A 27104-nucleotide genomic window follows, 5' to 3' on the forward strand; every position below is an offset into this window, starting at 1 on the left:
ACGGGTATAAGCTAGTATATACATATATGTTTGTGAAAATGTCATTATACCTATATTTCGGTGTATTTCCCCTCCGTAGTTGGAATTCTGTGTAATTCTACTATGAATTTATGTATATGTCTAAGAAGTCCTTCATAAAAGTGATTTACTGTAATAATTTAGCCAGTTAATAATTATTATATTACTTCAGTGTATTTTAAAAATATTATTTTTAAAAATATATTATTCTTGAAAAATTTAATTTTGTGGCACTTTCATCTTGTTTTCGGCACTATTTTTGAAGACCATTTGGCACATTTTGAAATTTTTGAAATTCCATCCGTGGTAAAAACTGTTAGAAAACATAATATGTATATATTAAAATATTTATATTATTAGGCGCAGTCTTTTGCAACCGAGCTACAAAACAACACTCGCTTTAATGACGAAATACACGCAAAGCAACAACACAAACTCGGCTATTTATCCGAGCTCAGCCAGGTCGGTTAAAAAATACGCGACCTGAAAGGTAGTGTTGTTAAGTGAAGAAATTGATCTATTGTGAATTGTTAATGGGAAAGTGGAGAGGGAAATTTTTGTTTCCCTACATACGTGACTTATATTTTAAATAAGTATATATTCTACGATAATACCTCGCATGATTACTCATTTAAATTGGTTTTTGTATTTAAATCCCGTTAATCTAATCACATGTTTCTTACCAGCTACCAACAGGGTTGCTTAAGTAGCTAAAAGAAAATTTTACCCGAGTTGAGCGTTCTTTTGTCGCTCGCTTACAAAAAAATGTAAGTATTGTATTAAAATATTTATATACTTAGATATAATTAAAGAAAAATAAGTTTTTAATGCCAAAATGGGAAAAAATTGGTCGTACTTCTAGGGGAATTCCGTAGTCTGTGAGAATATTTGTATTCATATACATGAAATAAATATATAAATACGATTTTATTAGCACAGCGATAGCGCTGGTGTTCATTGTACTTATTACAGTGAAGGGCAATATTATGGACATATGTGGACGTCAAGTTGCTTCCTACATTAAAAACGTTCGTAAGGGTATAAAAATGTAACAATTTCCCTTGTCAATCTGGTAACCACTTGTCGCTGTTAATAAATGACATACAAGTGCTTTGGTGTAAGCTGATAAAAATCATTATTTTTATTGATATGTCACACAATGCTGCGTGCAGAAGTATTAAATTACTTACACACTTATGAGTATCTGGTGCGAACTTCGATGTACATTAGGGTGGTTAAATCTTTTCCGCTAACACCAAACCACAATTACCCATGCGCTTGCTTATAGGCCCAGCTTAATTCTGTCATGATACAGCTTCTCATTAAAATAGCTGGCCTTTAGGAGGGGGCATTAGAATAATAAATAAATATATTATGTGAAAACATTAAAACGTACATCACAGATTGGAATAAAAGTTCGACCCTAACACCTAGAAAATGACATATGTCAATTACATTGGCACAAAAAAAAAAAATAAAAATCTCAAGTGCCGCCAACCAGAAAAGTAATTTCTTACTTATCTTGAGTCGTTCAATCCAGACCTGAAAAACCCTAAGTCTAAGCCAAATAAGAGGTTTACATATGGGCATTCCCATGGTGGCGCACGTGACAGTCGTACGATTTCAATGTGATACAAAAAAGGAATACCATTTGTTTTCTTTAACTGTTTTGGGCCATTGTATAGCACATAATTAGCTCTATATTTAACCGAAAAATGAAATCAATCGAACTGCTTGGTCCTGAAATATAAACATTTAAAGAGAGGGTCGTTACGTGACAAAAAATGGAAGTTGATTTTTTCTGTTCTTACAAAATCGCAAAACTCTGCGAATTGTGTATGGCTATTTTCATGAAACTTATTNTTTAAGGTATATAACTTCTCGTTCCAAAACACATTAGATTATTAAAATCGCATAAAAAGTCACGTATAGATAAGTGGAATAAGTATAAAATATTTGTTTTTAAGGTTAGAAAAAAATTATGGCTAACTTTTAAATTTTGACCGCTGACCCAAAATACGTCTGCCGCCCTTGAGACTTTTATTATTTTGTGTTTTTTAGTGCTTTTTGACTTTCCATACAATAACCACCCTGACAAGCATACAAACATATACTTGTATTTATATACGTCAGGGCTTATTAAAAATTTGTGTATGCATACATATGTGTGTACATACAGTTGTATTTGGACCAGAAACGAGATTTGCAAATAACCATCTGGCATTTTCTTCTGCGACACAAATCTGTTTGATAGTGATATTGATAATTTTCTACCCACCACCAAGAGTACTTACATAGAAATGTATATACATATATTGCTAGCTTTGAGTGAAAAGTTGATAAGTCCTTTTTTAAACTTACATTTTTATACCGGAAGAGAGGCAATTTAAAAATGTATCCAAAAATATTGAATTGCTTCCTTTATTACTCCATATTTCTATGCCCTAAAACGAAAATGGGCTAAGTCCAAAGAAGGCAAAGGAAATTAGATAAATTCAAAAGAATACAAATTATATTATCTTCAAACTCTACCCATTCGCATTAGGTTATGTTTTCCTTTGAATACACAACAAGGTTGATACCAAAGTTTTGCAAAATATTTGAAGAAGATGGATTTGGGAAATTTTTTCTTCACCCATATTAATTCCCAGTTTTCTCTTTTGTTGCTTTGATATTATGTGACTTGCATAGTCTAAAAGTATCAAACACAGTCATACTATGGATGTAATTTTTTCGATTTTTACGATCCCGGGATTAGTCCCGGAATTTATATATTCATTATCTTGCTACAACTTAACTCGAAAAAATTGCATCCATATTATTTGATAACCTCTTCTACCATATATTTAATAATAATAGATTGGCGCTTACACATATCGTCGTTTAAAGTACAAAACCGCGTATCACCAATTTGCAAAACCGCGTATGTGAGTTTACATAAATTATTTTCTAGAGAGTAAAAACACTCTTATTTCAAAATGGTATTCTTTTTTATAGATCAATCGCATTTTTGGCTAGTATATTTCAGGACGAATGGATAAGGATTGAGCCAAGATCTTGTGTGAGCAAATACAATTTTTGGCAGTAAATGTCAGTTACGCAGTTTTGCAGAATGACGATACGCGGTTTTGTACTCCTCCGCTTTGTGGCATGCGCCTTGATGTTGTCATAGTTTTACGCCGACTTCCATCGGTGATTGTATTTTTATGAGAAGCTGTTTTTCATGGCAGAATACACTCGGAGGCTTGCCATTGCCTGCCGACCGCTATTAGAAACAAACTTTTTTGGTTTTAATTTTTTTATTTTGGGTTGAACCGGGCTTCACCCAGGCACTGCGGAATGGTAGCGCGCACTGCTAACCACTAAATGTTTTTTAAATATGTATACTTTTTTATTTGGAGTGAAAATTATTTCATTATTAACTTACAAAAAGACAATAATCAAATTTATATGCATTTAATAACACTTTATTGTGAAGTGACTTAGGTAAGGTATGCCGCAAAAGGATCGATGCAAAAAAAAGCAAAAAACAAAAAAAATGGTTTTGTTTAAAAAAATTTCATATGTAATATACATATGAACCCGGACGGCGTTAAAATGTCCAAAATAGGATTTTAAAGATCTACAAACTATTACAAATGTTAGTCAGCATATACACGAATCGAGTATCATATTTCTTCTAAGTCCGTGCAGCCGTTTCATAGTCGGTTTTTAATATTATCAAATTTTAAATCACCCTGTAGCGCTAAACAATTTCTGATTTCAAAAAATTAAACCTTGTCACACATCTACAGGCCAAGGTCTTTATTTTGACCTCTCATATTTCAAGAATGAACAGGCAGGTTATACAATTTTTTTCCGAGCGAACTTCTACAAAGCTCAATTTGAGTTCGAAGCGAATTTGGTTTAAATGCACTCGTAAGGGAATTGCAGAACCTACCTGAAAGCTTTTTCAAACCCATTTCAATTGATATTCATCTTTTAAAAATTCATTTAACTTATTGAATAATTTGAATGCAGTTTACAAAATACGTGACAACCCTTCTAAATGTCTTTCAGAAATAAAGCCTTTTCGACCCCATTATCATTGACACCCATATTTTGATAATTCAATAACATTTTTAAATTATTTGAATTTTTGAGCAGTCGGCAACCCTCTTGAAACACCTAACAATATTTCTAGTGTTCAAACTAAAGTTTTCTTATCACTCTTTCGTTTTACGCCAATGTATACAACCAAATTTTAATGCATATTTGAATTAGGTAATTGCCTTAATTTATGTTGAGTTGGATTTTTTTAAACAGGTAGCAACCTTCCTTTTTAGAAACAAAGCCTTCTCAAAACCTTTCGGTGATACCCATCTTTTAATCATTCATCCAACTTAATAAATAATTTCAATATCACTTTATAAACACGTGGCAATCCTCTTCAAACATTTTAAATGTTCAAACTGAATCTTTCGCATCATATTTCAAATAACTTGCGAAAAAGATAATTAAATTAGGCTTTTTAAACAGGTGGCAACCCTCTTCAAAGACATTCTGAAATATTCTTCGCCTGACATTGCGATACATACATATGTATTTTAATTAACTCATGAATTAAGTTGAATTTTATTTTTAAAACATGTAGCAACCGGGCTACAAATAGTTAAGAAATAAAGATTTTCCAAACCCCATTCGATTGATACCCACATTTTAACAATTCATTTAACATATTTAAAAATTTTAATTTAATTTTTAAACAGGTGGAAACCCTCCTAACGTTTAGTTAAGAGACAAAGGTTTTCAAAACCATTTCCACTGATAGCCATTTTGTATTAATTGATTTTTTTTTAATAATTTTAATACACTTTTTTAAAAGGTGGCAACTCTTTTCAAAAAAGTTAAACCTTATTGCATATTGCAGTACAAACCTTTTAATTTGACACCTCATTTTGGAAAATCGGGCGAACGGTGCGAATCTTTTGACCTGAACAAAAAATCCCTTGGCGTATTATATATGTTTCGCCACTCGCGCGCACTGCCGTGTGCTGTGATAGATTAAATACATATATCGTCGCCTCAGAAAACGGATGAGGAATGTGCATAATCACGATTTTGGGATTTTGATGCAGATTTACTAAGTTGGACATGCTCTTTTGATTTCTGCAATCCATTTTTTTATATCTCCCTTAGTTTTTACATAACACGTTTTACATAATATAAATGATTGTTGTATGTGCTGAAAATGCGTCACATAAGACAAATTCCCATACAAACGTACTTTTTTTTTAAATCATAAAACATTTGTCGTATATGGCACTTACGGCAAATTCCCATACACATGTAATCTTTTTTTAATCATAAAACATTTGTCGTATGTATCGCAAAACTTTGAACTTACGACAACTCGATGGTTCTCTACTATAACGACACAATTAAAATTGGAAATTAAACTAAGTCACTACTTTTAAAATTTTAAATTTTTAAATTTTAGCTTGCACTGAGTCTCCAATGATATTAAAGAAATAAAAATGTACAAAAGACTGAATTTAAATATTGTTTTTTGTTTTTGTATAAAGAAAACGTATGTTCGTAACATATTTANTCTCTACTATAACGACACAATTAAAATTGGAAATTAAACTAAGTCACTACTTTTAAAATTTTAAATTTTTAAATTTTAGCTTGCACTGAGTCTCCAATGATATTAAAGAAATAAAAATGTACAAAAGACTGAATTTAAATATTGTTTTTTGTTTTTGTATAAAGAAAACGTATGTTCGTAACATATTTACAGCATAAGAGATGTACAGATTTTTTTTATTAAATACATGAATATATTTTTGTTATGTTTTTTCTAATAAGTAATCATTATTTAATAAATATGTCTGGGGTTTTCATAAGTATTGTCGTATGTTCTATGGACAAAACAAAGTGGTGAGTAAACGCTACTTACGACAAATGTATACGGAATGAAAAGTCAATTTTCTCATTAACGTTAAGAAATAACGGGTGATTTTTTGAGGTTAGGATTTTCATGCATTAGTATTTGACAGATCACGTGGGATTTCAGACATGGTGTCAAAGAGAAAGATGCTCAGTATGCTTTGAAATTTCATCATGAATAGACTTACTAACGAGCAACGCTTGCAAATCATTGAATTTTATTACCAAAATCAGTGTTCGGTTCGAAATGTGTTTCGCGCTTTACGTCCGATTTATGGTCTACATAATCGACCAAGTGAGCAAACAATTAATGCGATTGTGACCAAGTTTCGCACTCAGTTTACTTTATTGGACATTAAACCAACCACACGAATGCGTACAGTGCGTACAGAAGAGAATATTGCGTCTGTTTCTGAGAGTGTTGCTGAAGACCGTGAAATGTCGATTCGTCGCCGTTCGCAGCAATTGGGTTTGTGTTATTCGACCACATGGAAGATTTTACGCAAAGATCTTGGTGTAAAACCGTATAAAATACAGCTCGTGCAAGAACTGAAGCCGAACGATCTGCCACAACGTCGAATTTTCAGTGAATGGGCCCTAGAAAAGTTGGCAGAAAATCCGCTTTTTTATCGACAAATTTTGTTCAGCGATGAGGCTCATTTCTGGTTGAATGGCTTCGTAAATAAGCAAAATTGCCGCATTTGGAGTGAAGAGCAACCAGAAGCCGTTCAAGAACTGCCCATGCATCCCGAAAAATGCACTGTTTGGTGTGGTTTGTACGCTGGTGGAATCATTGGACCGTATTTTTTCAAAGATGCTGTTGGACGCAACGTTACGGTGAATGGCGATCGCTATCGTTCGATGCTAACAAACTTTTTGTTGCCAAAAATGGAAGAACTGAACTTGGTTGACATGTGGTTTCAACAAGATGGCGCTACATGCCACACAGCTCGCGATTCTATGGCCATTTTGAGGGAAAACTTCGGAGAACAATTCATCTCAAGAAATGGACCGGTAAGTTGGCCACCAAGATCATGCGATTTGACGCCTTTAGACTATTTTTTGTGGGGCTACGTCAAGTCTAAAGTCTACAGAAATAAGCCAGCAACTATTCCAGCTTTGGAAGACAACATTTCCGAAGAAATTCGGGCTATTCCGGCCGAAATGCTCGAAAAAGTTGCCCAAAATTGGACTTTCCGAATGGACCACCTAAGACGCAGCCGCGGTCAACATTTAAATGAAATTATCTTCAAAAAGTAAATGTCATGGACCAATCTAACGTTTCAAATAAAGAACCGATGAGATTTTGCAAACTTTATGCGTTTTTTTTAAAAAAAAAGTTATCAAGCTCTTAAAAAATCACCCGATATTAAATGTAAAAATATGGGAAATCAAAACTAATAACACCAACTACGTCTCCTTCAAAAATTACAAAAATCTACCGTACAGTTTCGGATTAATTCGACCTTAAACTTCAAAGTCAATTTTCTCAAAACCGTGTTTTGTAACATTCGACATCCGTTTTCTGAGACGACGATATATAGTAAAATTTAAGTGTAATAAGCGGAAAATAATAGGCTTCAATAAATATTAATTTATGTTAGAATAAAAAACTTCGTAAATCTTCTTCTTATTTGGCGATGTAACCGCCTAAACGATTTTGGCCGATTTCAACAAAGTACGCCAGTCGTTTCGTTTCTTTGCAACTGACGCCAATGGGAAATGCCAAGTATTACCAAGTCCTTCTCTAGGTGGTCTTTTCTTGCAAAAGTTTTCTCTCGAATACTACAAGAGCCGCCTCATCGGAAGTTTTAATTTTTCAAGCCTCTACGCCATATACCAGCACGGACATGATGAGTGGCTTATAGAGTGTGGTTTTCGTACGTCGAGAGAGGACTTTACTTCTGTATTACCTACTCAGTCCAAAGTAGCACTTGTTGGCCAGAGTGACTCTGGGTTGGATTTCGTTGCTGACATTATTGTTGGTGTTACTGGTTCTCAAATAAACGGGAATTACTTTCTCAAAGTTATAATTGCCAACAGTGACGTGGGTGCCAAAGCGCGAATGTGTTGACTGTTTGTTTGATGACAGGATATACTTCGTCTTTTACTCGTTTACCACCAGACCCAACCGCTTTGCTTCCTTATACAACTTGGAAAAGACAGAACATACTTCGCGGTTTTTGTTACCGATGATGTCGATGTCATCGGCATACGCCAGCAATTGCACGCTCTTACAGTAAATCGTTTCTGAGCGGTGCAGTTCTACGCCTGTTATTATTTTCTCTAACATCAGAATAAAGAAATCACATGAAAGGGAGTGCCCCTGTCTGAAACCCCGTTCGGTTGCAAAAAATTTTTGTAAAAAAATTCCGGGATTTTCTGGATTTAAAAGAGACCGGGATCGCGGGATTGACATCCCTAATTCATACATTTACTAGTGTGTCAAAATAATAAATGTATAGCAACGTTACTTCACTATGGTTCGAATTCTCGTCTTACTGGCAAAAAATCATGTTTATATGTACGTAAGACTTCGTCACTCCCCATACAAAAGAAATCGGTACTGTTTTTCCATTGGAATTATAAAATCTATTATATTTTAAGACGTCCACCATAATGTTTCGGAAAATTATTAAGATTTAAGCGAGCTGGACCGATTTGAAAATACCTCCACAAATGGAGTTTTTTTTATGAATAAAAATAGTTTCTTAAAGATGTTTTTTGAAAAAAGCCTCTCAAATGACAAAACGGTTTAAGCTTAAAAAAATTACATAACAATATTTAAAAAAAAAGTAAAAAAAATTTTTGAGCGGAATCGTAATAATGAGATTTTTTAAGGTGTTTTTAACTTTTTTCAAAGATTGGTATAAGAAAAACTTGAATAACTGAACCTAAACTCTTCCGATTTAGAGTTGTGAGGTATAATTGCAAAGGTATTTGGCACCCTTTTTATTTCTTTGCTAATAAGCTAATTCAAAGGATGAAAGAGAAAGGTAGGATGAACGAACATCATTCAAAGTTGAACTAAGATGTGTTGGTATTTGAAAAAAAAAAAATTGGACACGAATGACTTTTTTCCACATAAATCAAAATAGTGGAAAAATACCTTTCTACCGAGATCCCATAATTGTAAATCAGAATAGTTTTGGCCCAGTTATTTAAGTATTTCGTAAATCAATCTTTGAAAAAATTTTTAATAATTTTCTTTTTGTTTGGTGTTACCTTGGGAAAATATTTTCTGTTCTCGGTGAGTATCTTTTTATAGGCGCATTTCGAAAATCATGTCTTCTGAGTTTATTTTTTACTATGCATAATTACGCTGATGTATTAATGTATGTACATATATATATACATACATACATACATACGTACATAGTATTCGTATTAAGGTACATTAAATACATACATCCCGAAAATAAAGTGTTGCGGAATATCAATAAATATAAATTAATTGAATTACTTTAAAGCACGTGCGCAATAAAAGCCTTTCAAAATAAAATGTGACATACTCAGAAATATCTTTTCAAAACCTCCCTTAAATCGGTACGCTCCATGGCAAATCTGCAGTTCTGCATTCAAACTTATACATACATACATATGTACATGTTACCAATCAATTATGTATGTACATATGTCTACATGTTTGTGCACTTGAAAGTTCCGTGCAACTGTTGATTCTTCTAAAAATAAAATTAAAACGCACACCACAAATTAGGGATGAAGATCGTCGAAACTATAAAAACATTATTGTATCCCCATAACATATTTATGACATATGCATATTATGCAATGGTACAAAGCTATCAATGTTTGACAATTTTTTTAACATCTTGGGTTAACCAAAATGCAATTTTCGAAATCTTAACAAATAAAACACGATTTTTTGAATAAGCAATTAATACAGTTTATTCAATAATAGTGCGATCCATGAAAAATCGCAAAGTTGTTGCAAATGTCGCATTTGTTGCAAATATTAGCCGTCATCGATTCGCCATCAGTTAGCGAGTGGCGAAACGAACGAACTCAATGAGGTACAACCAAACTCGCTATCGTCTATCCGTGCTAGCTAACTTTGTTGTTGCTTTCGCATGCAAAATTCTTCTTTAAGCGACCGGAACTCAAACATAGCGAGCGAGAAGTGGCGAATCGATGACGGCTATTGCCACCTTGTGACACAGCTACTTATAACTTTGTTCGCATAACGGTTTGTAACAGCCAAAACGAATCATGATAGATAATAGACATAGTATGTATATTAGAATGGTTAAAATTTTTTTTTTTTTAATTCATAAACACTACCTCAAATTATTGTTATTTGTGATAAAAAAGAGAAACGTATTTTTTTATTATGAAAAAACCAGAACCAGTTTTTTCAGAGGTCGCGCTGGTTTTTTCAATAATAGTGCGATCCATGAAAAGTCGCAAAGTTGTTGCAAATGTCGCAAAATTTGCCACCTTGCGCCACAGCTGTATGGAAACTTTCTTGCGACCAAATTGCGACATTACCATGGTATTTGAGCTAGCAATCATTGCGAAGTCAAAGTCTCGAAACAAATGTTTTTTTTATTGTCTTCAAATACTTCAAGAAAAAGTATATCCGCTAAGGCTACTTCGAAATATAATTGTAAAAACTTTTCTTTTTTTTAACGCGCGGCATTTTTTTTAAATTTTACATTTACAATCCGGAATTGCGAAAGGTTGTTCATAACACTTTGTTCGCAACGTTGCCATTTCGCCATTTGCGACGTTTTATGAGTCGCACTAGTATGTATATTATAGCGGTTCAAAAAATAGTTTTTAACGTCCGTCCGTCCGTCTGTGCACACGATAACTCAAGTAAAAATTAAGATATCTTAACGAAACATGGTACGTGCACTTCTTTCGGGCGTAGGACGGATGGTATTGAAAATGGGTAAAATCAGACAATAACCACGCGTACCTCCCCGGTAATTTTCAGAAATACGAAAACTGCGATATTTTAGTAGCTACAGAAGATTATTCACTCAAACTTGATATTTACAATAACTTTTAGACGAAAAATAAGAATATTATAAATTTTTGGAAAATGGGCGTAGCCACGCCCACTTATGGTTACCTTTGTATATCTTGGAAACCGCTCCACCAATTTCTTCCAAACTTGGCACGATTGTTGGCCTTGGTACAGCATACCAAATGGCCGAAAATTTTTAAAATCGGACAATAACCACGCCCATATGCCATATAACGGTAATTTAGAGAAATACAAAATCCTCGATAAATCAGTAAATATTAAAGCTAATTTATTCAAAATTGAGGCTTGCTACAATTCTTTACCAAGAAATACATTTATGATAAAATTTTGGAAAATGGGCGTGGCATACGGTTGCCAGACGTACTGATTTTATCGGGACAGTACGGATTTTTCAACTCTTGTATTGATTTTATTCATTTCTTCAATCAGTACGCTAATGTCCTGATTTTTCAAAATTTGTACTGATTTGTACTGAATTTTCTATTCAAACAAAATACTTTAGTATTTTCTTAAGGTTTTTACATAACGTTGGAACTTCCTTAAACTGTACTGTAAAAAATAAGAAGAAAATAATTTAGTTATAGTTGACATGTTTTAGATAACATTTGATATGCCCAAGAAATTACTATTACAATAAGATCAATCGTTTTATGGGCATATCGCCGGGTCGTTACGTACCAGTTGCGATAATATGATGGAGCTTAAATTATTTTAAAAGAAGGCTGACATTTTTTTCGAGTGTTGTTAGTTATCTCGAAAATAACTTTCAGTTTAATAAAATAAATTTCAATATTCGAATAGCTTTTGCCTATAACTTACAACTCCTTTTTCTCAATTTACTGACTTTGTAAAAAAGCTTCGCATACAAGACATAGAGTTAGATACTCTTTTTAGCGAATTCTTAGTCTTCACAGTTTTTGCGTAGTTGAAAAATTATTTAAGCCATGAGGAAATATAGATGAACTCCTTAAAAAGTGGTACTTTTTCACAGTATGAGAGGATCTTAAGAGTAAAGTTTGTTTCCTGGCGCAAAGAGAGAAACCGGCTTCTAATTAAAATTTTTGAAAGTGAACTTCAAATTAAAAGTAATTCTAAAATGAAATGTTTAGAATTCTTTGACTATTTAAACACTGAAAATGGGAATGATCTCATTATTGCTATTCAAAAGTCACAAATATAAAATAATTTATTGGCTCCTGTGTATGATGATGTGTACACTCATGTTAAAATGAATAACGCTTTTATTTTTTATGAACTATATTTTATTTATATACCAAAATATGGTTAAAAGCAACAACTCAGGCGTTTTAGATTATTTTCTGTTACTTACTATCATAATTTTGCTTTGAATGAGAATGTACTGAAAAGTACTGATTTTTTAGCATGAAAAAGTCTAATGTACTGATTTCACGCATACAAAATCTGGCAACTCTAGCGTGGCACAACCAACTTATGATCGCATATACGTATATCGGTAACCCTTCCCTTCTACCAATTTGTAATAAACTCGGTATGGTTATTGTGCTTTCCACATAAAAGCAAAACGTTGAAAATTATTTAAATCGGAATAAAATTACGGCCGCTTTTCACATTTCAGTAAATTTCAGAAATGCTTGAAACTTCAATATTTCGAAATTTAAGGACGCTAATTTACTCAAAATTGATACTAAAAAAATCCCTTGAAAAGAAGTAACATTGTTTTGAATTTTGGAAAATGAACGTTCTCTCGAAGATGTTTAAAATAGGGGTAAGGAAAGGTGGAAAATATATATTTAATACTTACGCCGGGTATTTAATGTTTGGCTCCGCCCGAACTTAGACTTTCTTACTTGTTTATTATGAAAACAAAACAGTTTTTTTTAGAGGTCGCGCTGGTGTTCCCAATTTTTTTTATTTACGAGACATGTTAAAATGCAACTAAAAATATTGTTTTTACATGTAGTCACTCAAAAATGCTTACGAAAAGAGACTACTAAAAATAAAACGTTGATGCTCAAAGATTTATGCATTGTCATGGGTTGGAACTGGTTGCCAGGGGGTTTCCGGGGTTGCTAGCTAGGAATCTGAAGTCAGTTTTTCAAAGCTCGAAATAGCGGATCCAAAATGGCGATACATTTTTTTTAAATGTTTGGATTTGATCGAAACTGGGCACTCTGGAGTTTTTGCGGTTGCTGATTACGAATCTGAAGTAAATTTTTAAAATTCAAAATGGCGGATCCAATATCTATTAAATTCTTTAAAAAATTAAAACGTTGATACTAGGGCTGTGCGATCAATTGATTATTCAAAATTTTAATTAATCATAAAGTAAATAACTCAATTATTCGATTAATTGTAAATTATGATTACTCAAAAGTTCAGATTAACCAAACAAGTTTTGATTAACCAAAAACAAAAATATTTGCTTTATGATTAATCAACATTATGAGTAAAATTAGTAATCAACATTTCAAAGTACTCTTTACATATAAAGTAGTTGAAGTTCCTTGATATTTTGAAAACAAAGTTTCTGTTTTTAAAAATTAAAATTAAATACTTTTTTCATATACAGATTGTAAAAAAGAAAATAAGCATTTTCCAAACAAACTCTTTTAACGAGCAAAATAATTTTTTTTTGAGTAATCATATTTTAAGTTTTGAGTAATCAAAGTCTTGATTCCTCGAGTAATTGATTAACCGAACAACTGATTAGCCAACTTGCTCGAATAATCACACAGCCCTAGTTGATACTGAACGTTTTAAGCATTGTCATGGGTTGAAACTCGTTACCAGTGGGTTTCTGCAGTTTCTGATTACGAATTTGATGTCAAATTTTCAAAACTCAAAATGGCGGATCTGAGTTTCAAACAAATACAATAATTTTTTTTAAGTTGATCGCCATAAAACCACTGGTAACGAGTTTCAACCTATGGCAATGCATAAAACGTTCAGTATCAGCGTTTTTATTTTAGTCAATATTTAAGAAATTGATCGCCATTTTAAATAAAAAAAATTGACCTCAGATTCTTAATCAGCGACCCCAAAAACTACCGAGTGCCGAGCTTCGAGCAAATCCAAATCTAGCAGTCACTTTTCGAAAGTATATTTCCGGGCCCTAGGCCCATTCTAACTATCCAAGACAAGTATGTAATTAAGGGAATATTTCCCAATAATACCTGAGTAATTACATGCAAAAACAACGCTTTTAGCTGCACTTTAACACGTCACGAAAACAAAAAAAAAAATAAGAACATCAGCGTTTTTATAAAAAACCGTCCAGCGCGATCTCTAAAAAAACTTTTTTTCAAAATAAAAAAACACTTGTATCTTTTTTTATCAGGGAAAAAATTGAACAATAGCGTTTTTATAAAAAGCCGTCAAGCGCGACCTCCAAAAGCTTTTTTTAAATAAAAAAAAATATTTGTATCTTTTTTTATCGCAAATTTATGAATTTCCAAAAATGGTGTTTTTTTAACCACTCTAATGTATATATACCAAATTGCTCAGAATGAAAAAAGAAGTCGATTCAGCCATATATCGAGACAAAATTGACAAATGAGCAAATCTCGGGAACCGTGCGATTCAATAATAAATTTCAAATTGTTTGAAATCCATTGAGGAAATAATAAATTATTGTGTAATTCATTTTTCTCAACTGCTTAAAAGCTCAGTTATGCAAGACTTCGACTTGACTTGAAAATTGTATATCTGGCAAATGAGCAGCGCGTGTATGTAGTTACCCAAAAAAACAACTTCACTTAGAAACATGCAGAACTATAGATTTTTGATTTCTAAGTTAAATTTCTAAGCGCAGAGAGAGCCGTGAGAGAATCATGCTGCCATTTCATTTTCTAATAAAATCTTTACAAATATGCCACGGATGTATAGATGTAATTCATCTGGCAATCGCAAAACAAACTTTCAAATGAAGACAGAAAATTAAATAAAAACAATCACAATTTGATGCGCGTAAAAACATTCATTTTAATTGTAATTTTGTATCCATTTTGGTGTAGAAACAAATTAAACGTTTGCAATTTTACGTGTACAAAACAAAGAGAAAAGGTAATTGACATGCTGAGTAATCCTTTCTAAGTTTCTAGGTAAGTCAAGTCGAGTCTAAGTCTTGCATAACCCAGCTTTAAAGAGTTGTAAGTAAAAAACGATAACTTCCGAAAATTCAAAGTTAGCGGTATTTCAAGAGGGCGTGGCTTTTGTCCGATTTCAATAATTTGGTACAAATTGCTGAAATGGTTTTCGAGATTCAAATATTTGGCATAATTGAGCGGGCCACGCCCGATTTCCAAAAAATTTTACGAAACACTAATTTTCGCTTAAGATCAATTGTATGTAAATATAATTTTTGAGTAAATATTTAAAAATTCCTTAACCGAACTGCCCAACGATTTGTAAGTCCTTTACATACACACATTAAATTCATGGCTGCATTTACGACAAAAATTGTTTTATGTATTTAGCTTTATCAACAAATTTTATGAAGAATCTTATCTACCGATCGAGATTGACCCCAACTTTTTATGTTTTAGAATATCTGTGCCATCAAAAAGGGGAATGCCATTCACGCAAAGTCATTTCCAGACAATACTTGTTATATTTTATGCATTTAAAAGCACATACCTATAAAAGATGTTATTTCTTCTTTAATATGTGAGTAATATGTGCATAAAGAAATAAGAACTATTAAGTAATTGCTGAAAGTGCAAAATGGAAAAGAACTTAAAATATCACCTTTTTGATAATTACGAGTGAGAGATTATTGTTACAGTCATTTGAAATAATGAGGAGAACATATTTTTCTCAACGCTTAATACATTTGCCAATATAACATTTACTATTTGCATGAGTTTTTAATGTCTCCGTTTTGTGCTAAAAAAGTTATATACTCAAAAAAAGTACAAAAGGTATTCAAAGTGACAAGTCAAAATTATTGATCGTTTTTAAAAATCAAAAAGCCATTATTAAAATAAAAAAAAAAATAAGTTACAAAAACTCGTAAGATTTTTTATCAAAATGGCCCAAGTTTTTTATAAAAAGTAAAATCACTTTAATAAACTTAATTTAAAGGTGAGTGACACAAAAGCTCACGATTCCGAAGTTTTGCCCATATGTCAACGAAATTTGGTAAGTAGGTTGCCCGGTATTTTAGTAAACACTGGATACAAATGGTTAGGGTTGCCAGATTTTTTATGCGTGAAATCAGTACGTTAGACTTTTTCATGCTAAAAAATCAGTACTTTTCAGTACATTTTTATTCAAAGCAAAATTATGAATCTAAGTAACAGAATATGCATTAAAACGCCAGAGTTCTTCTTTTTAACAATATTTTGGTGCATAAATAAATAGTCAAAGAATTCAATACGTTTCTCTCTTTGCGCCAGGAAACAAACTTTATACTTAAGATCCTTTCAATTGCTTTGTTTGAGTGTGGTATTGAAAAAATAAAACAAAATTAAATACTTTTACAAACTGTGAAAAAGTATCACTCTTTAAGGACGTCATCTATATTTCCTCATGGCTTAAATAATTTTTGCAACTATGCAAAAACTTTGAAAGAGTAAGAATTCGCTAAAAGGAGTATCTAACTTTATGTCCTGTATGCAAAACTCTTTTACAATGTCAGAAAATTGAGAAAAAAGAGTTTTAAGTTATAAACAAAAGCCATTCGAATATTCAAATTTGTTCTTATTAAACTGAAAGTTATTTTCGAGATAACCATGACACAAGGTTAACCACTGAGAACATATTTGAAGTTTGCTAACATAACAAAAATGTTTTCAAATTTTCTAACTCAAAAATACGTTCTCACGTTCAGTCTCAAATAAAAAAAATTTGAATATTTTCATCTATTTGTTTTTTATTTTACTTTTATTTGGCATTTGAGTTGCTCTGAAAATTTCAATTTTATAAAGTAGACAAACTTCAAAAAATAAATGATGGCCGACGAATTGAGCGAGCGGTTTTACTTTTAAATATTTGTATCATGGAGATAATTAACAACACTCGACAAAAAAATGTCAGCCTTCTTTTTAAATAATTTAACCTCCATCATAACATCGCAACTGGTACGTAACAACCTGGCGATATGCCCATAATTAATTTCTTGGGCGAAACAAACATTATCTAAAACATGTCAACTATAAATGAATTATTTTCTTCTTACTTTTCACAGTACAGTTTAAAGAAGTTCCAACGTTATGTAAAAACCTTAAGAAAATCCTAAAGTATTTTGTTTGAATTGAATATTCAGTACAAATCAGGGACGTGAACCGGATGAAAAATTTGGTCGGTTCGGTTCAGCGGTTCGACCCGTTTTTGCACTTTTGGATTGGTTCGTCAAACCGGTTTTTTTTTGTCTTTGAACCGGGGTTTCGGTTCGGTTCAACGGTTCGAAAAACAAAAAAAGTGTCAAGTGCAACATCGCGCAAGGTTAAGGGTCGAGTGTCTCTCAAATGAGATGGGTTGCCTTTACATTTGATATTGTCACATGGTAAACAANCCGGTTTTTTTTTGTCTTTGAACCGGGGTTTCGGTTCGGTTCAACGGTTCGAAAAACAAAAAAAGTGTCAAGTGCAACATCGCGCAAGGTTAAGGGTCGAGTGTCTCTCAAATGAGATGGGTTGCCTTTACATTTGATATTGTCACATGGTAAACAAACATGGTGGGTATTACCATGTTTACCAAAAAGAAAAAAAAAGTGGGTACATTTATCTATTGAAAATTGGTTGAAACGAACCTTTCAACCTTTATAAAAAGTGGTTCGGTTTTCGGTTCAGATCAAACATTTGTGGAAAATTTCGGTTCGGTTAATGGTTCAGTTAATTAATATAAAAGAGCGGTTTTCCGGTTAAAAACCGGTTCGGTTCAAAACCGGTTCACGTCCCTGGTACAAATCATGATACAAATATTTAACGGTAGTTTCACTTCTTCTTCTTAGCCGCCATTGCTCCCATTTGATGTAAACTGTGCTTTTGGCATTTTCTTTTGAAATCGAACTACCATATTCTTTGACAAAAGTAAAAAAGTGATTGATTACTTAAAAAAAAAATTTTATTAATATTATAAATGTGAAAGTTTGTATTTTTGGATGTTTGGGAAATCATCACGCGACTGCACGGATTTGCATGAAATTTTGTACGCAGATAGGTTATGGGCTAGATTGGTTAATAGGCTATTTTTTAAGAGTTGCCACCTGCTAAAAAAGCTTAATTCATTTAATATGCAGGAACGACTGAATGGATTTGCATGAAAATTTGCACACAGATAGCTTATGACCTAGATTGGAAAATAGGCTACTTTTCTTAAGAGTTTCCACCTGTTAAAAAATTTCATTAAATTAATACGCGGAAGCGACTGAATGGATTTGCATGAAATTTTGCAAGCATATAGCTTATGACCTACAGTGGAAAACAGGCTAATTTTTTGGAAGAGTTGCCACCTGTTAAAAAAGTTTAATTAAATTAATACGCGGAAACGACTAAACGGATTTGCATGAAATTTTGCACACAGATAGCTTATGACCTAGGTTAGAAAGCAGGGTATTTTTTTAAGAGTTGCCACCTGTTAGAAATGTTTAATTTAATTAATACGCGGAAACGACTAAACGGATTTGCATGAAATTTTGCACACAGATAGCTTATGACCTAGGTTAGAAAGTAGGCTACATTTTTTAAGATTTACCACCTGCTAAAAAAGTTTAATTACATTAATACGCGGAAAAATCTGAACGGATTTGCATGAAATTTTGCAAGCAGATAGCTTATGACCTACAGTGGAAAATAGGCAAATTTTTTGGAAGAGCTGCCACCTGTTAAAAAAGTTTTAATTAAATTAATACGCGGAAACGACTGAACAGATTTGCATGACATTTCGCACAGAGATAGCTTATGACCTATGTTGGAAAATAGGCTACTATTTTAAGAGTTATCACGTATTAGGAAAGTTTAATTAAATTAATACGTGGAAATGACTGAACTGATTTGCATGAAAGTTTGCACACAGATAGCTTATGACCTAGACTGGAAAATAGGCTACTTTTTTAAGAATTGCCACCTGTTTGAAAATGAAATTTTGCTCAAAGATGGTTTATGACCTGGATTGAAAAATAGGCTACTTCCTTAACCGGTTTTCCGATCAGAGCGAAATTTAGTACACTTACTACGGATTTCAAAAGCATGGTCTTAGACTGAAAGTAAGTCCGATAACTCAAGGCCCCTCCCATACAAATTGGAATTTTCATATTACATACATATCTCTGGAAGTATTTGTGGGAGAGAACTGAAACTTGGTATAGTGATATGTATGTGAAATCAATGTTGGCATTAATCGATTGATGTTTTAATTAGTTAGTTAATTCGATTAAATTCAATCTGATTACAGTTAATCATGATTAATTTTAATCGACTAATAAGTTAATCGTAACCGCGATTTAAAAAATGAATTTTTAATCATTAACTCTTAATTTGATCAAATAGGTTTGGTGATTAATTAAGTTATGCTGGAATTTCCCTGTGCACACAAAGCAAGTTAATCCGGTATGGCTAAATCAGGTTTTCTCATCAATCTAAGCGATTTGGTGTGCATTTTCATTAAGATATATACCAACAAACGTTTTACAAACTAGGTTTGTAAAAGTTCCCAGTTTATGTATTACTAATAACAATAATTATAATTTTGTTATATTATGTGCTTTTTATAAGCGTAAAACACAAAATAATTACTATAACTGGTGTTTGGTTTCAAACTCGGACAAACTAGACAAATTAATTAGATTTTATTTTTAATTGGATGAACGATTAGTATTTTAAATTAATTAAACGTAATCGCAGCCAGCGATTAACGATTAAAAAAATGTTATCACTAATCGAACAGTTGATTACGACTAATTAATGTTAATCGTCAAAACGCGATTACCATTTTAATCGTTAGTGTTTAATCGTTAATCAGATTAACAATTTGCCAACACTGTTTGAAATCATGTTCATATTCACGGAATAAATAGACGTGTTTGGAAAAGAGGCGTAGCACCTTCCATACTGACTGAAAGTTTCATATTGCATATCTCTTCAAATGTTTGGGGTAAAGCACTCAAGCTTGGTATGGAAATACGTATGTATGTATGTATGTGAAACTAATACCATACTCATGGAGAAAAATGAGAGTTATTGGAAAAGGTGGTGTGGCAACTCCCATGCAAATTGATTTTTCTATGCTGCATATCTCTGGAGGTGTTTATTGCAGAGGACTGGAACTTGGCACCGAGATGTGTATACAAAATTAATTCCATACTCATGGAGAAGAATTTGCGTTATTCGAAAAGGGGACATGGTTCCTGCCGTACAAATTTACTGTTTTATACTACTTATATCTAGAGGTGTTCATGGTAGAGTACTGGGACTTGGTACTGGGGTATGTAAAATCAATTCTAAATTCATGGAAGAAGATTAGGGTTATAAGAAAAAGGGGCGGGGCACTTCCAGTACAAATTTACTTTTTCTTGGAAGTGTTTGTGGAAGAATACTGGAACTTGGTATGGAGTTGTCTATACAAAATGTATCAATTGCTCATGGAAAAAATTTGAGTTATTAAAAGAGGAGGCATGTCGACTCCCATACATACTAAAAACTTCTTAATACATATCCATGGAACCATTTTAAGGTAAACTTAGAGGGATTGATATCTTTCGTATGCCTAGCGCGCAGACGAGATTTTATAATTTCATAGTTTTAAACGGACTAAATACCTTAACTCGATTAAAAAATAACGAGCTATAACGAAATGGGCAGAAATAAAATCTAACATCATTAAATTATGATTCATATTTGTATAAAAGCGCGAGTTGAAACCCGCGGGTATAAGCTAGTATATATATAATTATTTAAAAGAAATTAAAGCTTTTAGCGATAGTGAATATAAAACGGAAGGTAAGTGAAATATTACATTGTATTCACATAAAATGTGCATTTACTCTCGTTAATTATTGTATTATTTTTTAGTAAGATGAGCTGCATATTTAGGAGCTGCAAAAATAACAGAAGAAATTGCGAAAAAACTAACATAAAGTTTTTTCGACTCCCGGCGGTTCCATATATGCGGGAAAAGTGGATATCCGCGTGCGTGGTGACTGAAAATGCGTTACCAAAATTATCGTTTGCTCCGAGCACTTTTCCGCGAAAGATTACAACCGGAGGAACGGATGCGGCCAATTAGAGCAAAACGCGATACCAGTAGGAGTAGAGTGTGTATTTTATCTGTTATAAGTACAATGACCATCCGTGATTTATTTAAAAGGATAGTCCTTTTTCTCAAGGTATTGTCCTTTAACTTTATTCACTTTTCTAGGTTATTTAAGACGGCAATGGAAATATGCCTTATAACAACCATCAAACCGTAATATTAGAAGATAAATGCGTCACTGAAAATCCTGAACGTGAACTGTTGGTGAAAATGTTAGACCAAAATGTTTCAATACAAAAAATTTATTTTGGACGGGACGAAGTTCGCCGGGTCTGCTAGTGTAAATATACAAATGTGTAAATGAGAGACGCATGATAAAACTAATGTATGAATGCAGATGCAAGGACCTCTACATCATGCGTTATCACAAAGAAGTTTATGCTTCCCTAGAATCCGAAATAAAGCAACATCCTACTTATTTTCTTAAAAGACCAACTGCATATAATATATCATGTTAAAGATAATGCTAGAATTTTGGTGTGCCTTACATTTATAGCAATTTAAATCAAGCTCTTTTAATACGAACAATCATGTAAGTATATTTACCTCGTGTGTTACAACTTACTTTTTAATGAAATACAATTTCCTTAAAAAATATTAAAATTTCCAAAATAATTTTTTGATTAGGTGGCAGTGCTACTTCAACAATTTACGAATAGTAGTCAGTAAGCACTGTTTATGTCAAAAAATTTAAAAGTGAAACTACCTTCTTTTTTTGTATCATGGTACAAATCAGTACAAATTTTCAAAAATCAGGACATTAGAGTACTGATTGAAGAAATGAATAAAATCAGTACAAGAGTTGAAAAATCAGTACTGTACTGATAAAATCAGTACGTCTGGCAACCGTACAAATAGTTAAAAGTTGGAATGTGAAGCAGAATTTTGGCAACACATTACACCGTTATGAAATTTTGGAAATTGGGCGTGACACCGCCCACATATGATGAAATGCTGTATCTCTGTAGCAGTAATCGGACTAAAACCAAATTCTGTGTGGTAGAATCTGGAAAGAAGTAGTAGATTTAAAAAAAAAATGTGGCAGGTCTCAGTTTTTTGATAGCTTATTATTTATCTTTTTACAAAGCAGAAAATATAATAAGTATTTATAGTCTCGGACAAATTAATAGGGTCGCGACAGTTTGACAAGTTTTGACTATTTTTCTTTTGTTTGTTTAAGGTTTATTCATTTTTTCAAAATCATGGCTCATTATCTAAAAACCCATATTAATCCGAATTTCAAACTTTGTGCAACAATTAAAAAAAAATTCTGTAAAGTTGCACCTAAATCAGTGATGACAAATAGATAAATTGATATAGATGTATGCACTGCGACCAAGAGATCTATTGTGCCCCTCAACCATTCATAGTACCTAATCCAACCCTAGAGTTCCCAAAAATTTGATAAGATCTCCAGGCGTTAGCGATTGTATAAAGTCTTCACTTGGCCAGATTTGGCCTAGGTGCCTCTCCTACCTTCTCGCAACCGCCTTGTACTCTTGAAGCAGATGTAAGGGAGTCATCTCGGTCAGTTGACACTGTCAACTTGACAGTGTAAGGGAAATTTTTCGAATACTATACTTTGAGAGATGCAACCTTGAGGAGTGCAGCCAGCTTTTCTTTTTATCACATCACGATGTAGCGAACAAAGGAGTCGCATTCCGCAAACCGCTACTTTGGTTTCGCCGATTTTGAAAATTCTCAAGTAAAAGTAAAGAACGCCCCAGAAACTTTAGATGCTTTCGCAAACATCGCCAGTTTTTAACATTTTCTTTATTTATTCTTTAAGATACGACCGCACTAAGCGACGCGAGCGCTGCAAAATTTTTAATTTATTTGTGGCAAGACCTTAACTCGGATTTGCCCAGAATGGTTTTACTTTAGGATTTTCTTAGCACTTTTAAACAAACTTTCACACTGATTCCAACACACTTTATGAAGAATCGACCACTTATTTGCATACACGCGGTTATTATGTGACGAAAAAATTTAATTCCAAAATAACCAGTCCATTTACAGTTATTTTTTTTCAACTAGTGCAACGCCTACTGTTGGCGTAACCATATCTAGCCCTAACCGCGAAATAAACGTAAGCGACATATTTGTGGAAATTAGTTTTTTGATGTAGAATTGTTCTTAAACCCATTCCATAAAATTTTATCGTAAATCGTCATAGTCACAGAGATATACGACTTTCAATTTTATCGTAAGCGACATCTGCTGTTTTGAGTTATCGCAAACATAACGTAAGCGACATGGAAGTTAGCAGCGACCTGTAAATACTGACTGTAAATATATATTTTTATACATTTATTTAGGTTTTTATATATGTCAATGTGTACAAGAAAGAAAATAAAATAAGTTTTTTCAAAGTTTTTTGGGGAAATTCAATTAACGTAACCGCCAAATTTTTGCCTAGTAGCCTGCCTCGGTGACAGCGAAATTAACGTAAGCGCCAAATTCACAAATTTCGACTACAAATTAAGTTGAATGAAGATACAAATTAGTCTATGACTTGTATTGAACCGGGCTTAGACTACATTTAGAATTTCAAAGATATTTTACAAACGGATTAAGAAAAAAACAAAAAAAGTCTCTCCTGTAAAATTTGCTTTTTGGCGGTTACGTTTTTTGCGGTTAGGGCTCGATATTGTTACACTGGGCAGATTCGCGTTAAAACAAGATGGATGCCGTGTCGCCGATGTAATGTTAATGCCTTTTTTTCTTATTTTGCCTGGCAAATTCTTCTAAAATTGTATGTTTCTTTACATAAAATTTACTTCTCGAATAAAATGTATCTGCATATTCACTTACAATTCGAAATCCAATTTCTTCAAGTTAAAAATATAGTATAAAATATTAAGTCGTCCCGCTGGATATACCGCACTATGCGGCACCGGAACTGCGTGACACCACGCGACGAGACACGATTGAGATAATACAAAGGTTGCGCCGATCTCAGACCGCTATTCCTCTCTTAACGAATTTGACAGAATCGTTGTTTTCATGACGTCACACTGGTGCGACTTGTTTACATTTTTCTTGCAACATTTTTTCTTCTTCTTCCATTCATGCTCACGTTTTGGCATTTCTCTCTCACAATTTCACCAGTGTGACGGCACACAAAAGTTATTCTCAAAAATCCTCTCTGATCGGCGCAATCTTGTATTCTATCATTCTTGGCGACGAGACTTTGTTGCCTAGTTGGTCAACTATACGCTGTAGTGTAGTGCGTATGCTCCGTAAGAATCCATGCAAATAATATTTTGTCGTGCTGTGTAGTGTCGTGTCGCGTCGCCTAGTGCGGTTATACCTTTAAGCTTAGTAACAATCTCTCAATAAAAGCAAAATCTCCATATAAAATGACGCACAAGAAATGGCTAAGAAATTTTCTTGTGTAAAATTTCCTTAAGGCAGTACAAAATTGGGCGATGGGCGGTTTCGTAAAATCATCGACGATATGTGAGGATGTACAATTTTAAGTTTACCAATTTTTAAGTAAGATCTAAATACATACCACATGTATGTATAAAAACATATATGTAATACTTCTATATTGGCAGTAAGCTAACTTCTCAATGTGCAAGCATTCCGAAATCAAAGCGAGACAGTCTAGTACCGTTTTTGTCAATGGATTGTGTACTTGAGTGCCGTTTTTAACCGACTTCCAAAAAAGGAGGAGGTTATCAGTTCGTCGGAATATTTTTTTTTTTTTTTTTTTTTTTTNAATCTGCTTAAGATCCGATCAGCGGATCATGAGATATATATATATATATATTTTTTTTATATGAGAGTTGAAGTCGATTTTTTTTTGCTAAAAATTACTTGTTGTATATGTGTTGTGTACATGTTTATTTATAAACGTGTGTGTTCCTTTTCTTTCGTACGTGTTTGTTGATATATCTGTACTGTAGTGTTTTCGCTCTTACTGCCAATATAGCCAATATAGGAGTATTACATATATGTATAAAAAGTGATTTACAATAAGTTTAATTACAAATAATGAAAGAGACAATCTTTATTTACTGTTTTCAATTTAGTATACAGTAAAACCCGCTTAAGTGCCTCACAAAAAATGTCAGCTTTTTGAGGTACTTAGGCGAGTTGAGTACTTAAAAGAACCCGCTTAAGTACCTCGATGCGGGTAGAGCACTTAAAAGGGGAAAATTATAGGTAAAATGGTATAGGTAAATGGTAGATTCAAAAATTCACATTGCCCAAAAATGTTGGTTACTTAAGCGGGTTAGGTACTTAAGCGGGGGGAGTACTTAAACGGATTTCAAAGAATTAACAATAACAACCACGCTGTCAAGTTTAAATAGGGGCAAATCAGTTGCACTTGATAGTAGTAGGTTCAATAAGGAAATGAATTAGCAACAAGAGCTTACGGGGGTGTGCTCAGTGGTTAACGATTCTAAGTTTGCACATCGATGATGCGGGTTAGATCCTTGAAAAAGAAGTCTGATGAAGAGCTGTGGGGATCTCAGAAATAGCAAATATATCTTCTACCGCTTAGACTTTGTTGATTTTTCCATTTTTCCTAACAAACAATATTAAAAAACAAGTCATTTTTAAGCAAAAAAAACCAAATTCAATTCTCATATAAAAATTTAAGTTTATCGTTAATTTCTTTATGATCCGATAATTGGATTTAAACCAAATGTGACGTAACGCCTTTCCTTTAAAAAAAGAATTATAAAAATCGATTAACGAGGTCCAAAGTTATGCGGTAACATACATAAAAAAAATAAAATAAAATAATATAATAATTCCGACGATTTTATAACCTTCCCCTTTTTGTGAAGTCGGTTAAAAATTTAACAAATTTTCTTTTTCGTCTGATTTTTTTCTTCTTTCTGTAAAGATGCTTTTTAGTAATTAATTAAAATCAAAAACAAAAATAAAAATAAAAAATTGCATGTGACCTATGACTAGGATTGCCAAACTATACTATAAAATATAGTATATTACTATTTTTTCAGTCTGCGTACTACTTATATATGCATCGGCGTAGCCAGATTGAAATTTTATGCTCGACCCTGTTAAGCTGGTATTTAGGGGTACTATTTTATATATATATAAGGAAAATTTTAAAGTTAGGGGGGGGGGGGGGGGGGGGGGGCGAGCCCCCCCCTGCCCCTACCTGGCTACGCCCATGTATATATGTAATGTTGGATAAAATATAGTGTGCAAAAAGCTATAAATATCACTATGTGACAGTCAAAATCGGGATGGGATGAAACCAACGGGAAATGTTATATCGGTCAAAAACAAGTTATACGTGGCGTGATTGTAAAATGGCGACATGAGAGAAACAAAGTGACTACCTCGCTAATAAAAAATTATCTTTTGATTTATATTAATTTAAAGTTTGATTGCGATAAGGCATGTGGTTAAAAATTTGTAATTCAATAGATTTCATACATAATTTTTAGCACAGAAACATATTTATATCATACATGACCTCTGTTCTAACTGAAGAGATATGCATAAAATTGGATGTGTAAAATTGATTACCATTCTCTAGCCGTCTTTAAGTTAACAAAAGAGTCGGTTAAATTGAATTTAGGTACATTTTACCATCATTTATTTGTACTTGATTGGCTGTAAAAACAATTCTGTCCTATTTTGTAGTTTTCATTGCAAATGCCGGGGAAAAAACACGCTGACCTGCCGATTCTCAGTTAAGTAATAATAATAATAATATAATAATAGATTAGCACTTACACATATGTTAGTGTTTGGCCGAGATTCTCCTCCGACTTGTGGTGTGCGCCTTGATGTTGTCACACAAAGCGGAGGGACCTACAGTTTTACGCCGACTCCGAACGGCGATTGTATTTTTATGAGAAGCTGTTTTTCATGGCAGAAATACACTCGGAGGTTTGCCATTGCCTGCCGAGGGACG

General features: G+C 33.0%; 1 protein-coding gene and 1 long non-coding RNA gene across 2 annotated transcripts in view; one reads left to right on the plus strand and one right to left on the minus strand.

The window, feature by feature from the left end:
- Nucleotides 1–14229, minus strand: part of LOC108371372 (uncharacterized) — a 90001-nt gene extending 75772 nt beyond the window's left edge. Inside the window, exon 1 of the long non-coding RNA XR_001848743.1 lies at nt 14119–14229. This is a non-coding gene — a long non-coding RNA (uncharacterized LOC108371372). The remainder of the gene's footprint in view (nt 1–14118) is intronic.
- Nucleotides 1–27104, plus strand: part of sv (paired box protein shaven) — a 432076-nt gene that overhangs the window by 264915 nt on the left and 140057 nt on the right. The window lies entirely within an intron of this gene.

Source organism: Rhagoletis zephyria, unplaced genomic scaffold, assembly GCF_001687245.7.
Source record: "Rhagoletis zephyria isolate East Lansing unplaced genomic scaffold, Rhagoletis_zephyria_1.1 Rzeph_scaffold_00067, whole genome shotgun sequence".
Taxonomy (NCBI): Eukaryota; Metazoa; Arthropoda; class Insecta; order Diptera; family Tephritidae; genus Rhagoletis; species Rhagoletis zephyria.